Here is a 2,761-nt window from a genome sequence, read left to right as displayed (position 1 = left end):
ATGACCTTCCTTTATTAGCTACATTATCTTTCGTCACTATCTCCTCTCTCTTTTTCTCTCCTTGCTCTATCACTTTGTTCTCTTTTTTTTCTGCCCCTTGTTTCTTTTTTCTCCTTTTCTCTCTCCCCCTCCCTTCTCACACTTTCTATTCACTATCTCTCTGTCTCTCTCTTTACTCTTCAATCTTTCTTTTCATACCCTTATCTCTCTGTGCCTATCTACAGTATATTCTATAAACACTCCTCTCCTTCTATCTGTTTTCCTCCACTCTCTTACCTTCCCTCTTTTCAATCTCCCATCTCTCTCTCCCTTTCTCTGCCCTCTCTTTTCCCACCCCCCCTCTCTTCTTTTTTTGGGGGGGCACCCGGAATAACAATTGCAAGCAGCCCCCTGAAAAAAATTATGCTTCCAAAATCCCTTGATATCGATTCCGCACAACAGCCCCCTAAAAAGAGGCCGCAATGCTTTCACTATTCTCTTCCTCTCTCCTTCTCCTTTTCCCTTTTTACTCTCTCTCGTCTCTCCCCATTATATTCTTTCTCTGCCTCTCTACTGCCCTCTCCTATTTATGTCTTTGTAAACTATCTTTCCATTCACTCCTCCTTTCTCTTTCTCTACTCTCTCCTTTTCTCTATTTTCTGTCTTTCTTTATTTCCCTCTTCACTTTCTCTCCCCTCTCCTATTCTCACTTTTATATTTCCTTTCATTTTTCTCTCTCTTTACTCTCTTCTTTCTCTCACTCCTCTATTCATTTTTGCCTCTATTTTCTTTCTTGTAATTCTGTCCATTCTCTCTACCTTATTTTCTCTATATATCTTTCACTGTTCTTTTTCCTCTCTCTTCATTCTCCTTCTTTCCCTAATCTCCATTCTATTTCACCTCTTGCTTTATCGTTTCTTTACTCTCTCTATTCTCTCTTTCTACTTTTTCACTCTACTCTTTTAGTGGAATCCAGAGCATATTCATATTTATTTGGTTAATTTTTGCATTTTGTTTTGAGTTGAGGGGCCTCATATTTGAGCCTTTCCTAAGGCTTCTTTAACTCAAGAGCCGCCTCTTTCTCCACCCATTGCGATGTATAATAGAACACCTCTCAGCGATGCTGCCTTTAAACAGTAATGTCAACACTTTTTAATATTTTGCCGGCATTCTCAACATCGCTTTGGATCCCTTTTGAATATATATCACCAGCATTTTCGATCACCAGAGCCTCCGAGAGAATAATATACTGAGTAACAAAAAGTTTAAGGGCTAATTCTTGCCCTTCACCTCACCTTAGAAAATGTGACTTGAAAGGATAATACATGAGACTTAGACAACATTGATGTGCTAATGAGCTTTACACCAAGCAAGATGATGAATTTGCATGTAGATTACAGTACTGAGGATATAAAAATGAAGCTTTCTAATAGAATTAGCAGAAATGTAAAGGCAGCATTTGATCTAGGAAGCGAGTTAGTGTCATTAAAGGTCTAACATTTTCCATAGCTCACAGTCCACATTATCATATTTTCTAAATTCTAATTGATTCATACACATTTTGCACTTGGTTTGAAGTTGGCATTGCAACTTTATGCCAGGTCTAAGAGGAGCAAGGAAAAGCTGTTAGTTCTGGCATATCAATAGATCACAGAAAATGATTTTGTTCTTTGCTTAGAAATTAATAGGAGCTATGATTACGTTGATCTGTCAATATGATGGTTCCATTTTTACAGTATAATCTTTATTGCCCTCAAATGGACAGTGAACACTTTGAAAATACAGTCACTTCTGTCTTGTAATAGAATAGAATAGCATATTTTTTTGCTGCAATTGTTTTTTAAGGCCAAACTCGCCTCACCACTTGCCTTATTTGGAGGAACCAAATCTGAGTTTGAATCTGCAGAAAACATATTTGTCCAAGGTAATTATGTTGGTATAAAGGGCATTGTTATGCAGTTATCAGTTAAAGTAAATTAGGGGGAAATATGTAGAAGGGTTAACCTTAAAAAGTCTGCTTTTCAAGTTCTGAGGATTAGAAAATCCATTACTTTCAGAGCTAAATTACATGAAAAGGGGACAAAATAAATGCAAAAACATTGCAATGTTGTTTTAATATATGTGTTATATATCCTAGGTTACAATATTATTCATTTCTATCTCTGCAGTAACCTCTAATGTGTTATATATTTATGTAACAATATTTTTGATTAATGGAATTATGAATATTAATAATTAATAGCAGGGCGGAGCTAGCTGCCTAAGGGAATGGTCGCTTCTTTACAGAGCTCCCGTGTCTGGACCTAATATATGGGGCTTACTTGCTTGTCCTACAGCTTAATATTACTCAGAGACAGACCTCAAATTATGTGCTTCTTAGGAATGTGTCCGGGAGCAAAACAGCTTTAACTAATCTGACTTACTACATGTCAAAACAAACCCATGGCAATTCAGCTGACTGAGACACCCAAGATGGCGCTGACCTTGTGGGGTGAGGAACTCATGGCCATGGTAAATGTTCATTTCTCTAACCTGTCGACGGCGCTTGCAGTTGCATCTGGGCGAGATTTGCCAGCCAGGCTTGAGTTGGGCCACCAGGAGAAGCCGCTGAGCTCTACAGATGATGGTCCCCACAATTGCCTTGCACCGTGTGTTCCAGAGGCGGGCTGTCTCGGAGTGATTTCTATACAGAAGGATAAGCTCTTACCTTTGTGGCACACACAGATCCTGGACACCGCAGTTGTTTCTTCGAGCGCTGAGGTGGCCCACTGCATGTCACAGC

The 2,761-nt window shown here is 39.0% G+C and overlaps 1 pseudogene; it reads right to left on the bottom strand.

Annotated features, from left to right (window-relative positions):
* Positions 1–356: 356 nt before the first annotated feature.
* Positions 357–507, bottom strand: LOC128650695 (uncharacterized; annotated as a pseudogene).
* Between the last annotated feature and the right edge of the window lie 2,254 nt (positions 508–2,761).

This window comes from Bombina bombina, chromosome 2 (assembly GCF_027579735.1).
Source record: "Bombina bombina isolate aBomBom1 chromosome 2, aBomBom1.pri, whole genome shotgun sequence".
In the NCBI taxonomy this organism is placed as follows: Eukaryota; Metazoa; Chordata; class Amphibia; order Anura; family Bombinatoridae; genus Bombina; species Bombina bombina.
Note: the sequence above shows the minus strand (reverse complement) of the source record. Positions and strands in the feature narration are given on the sequence as shown.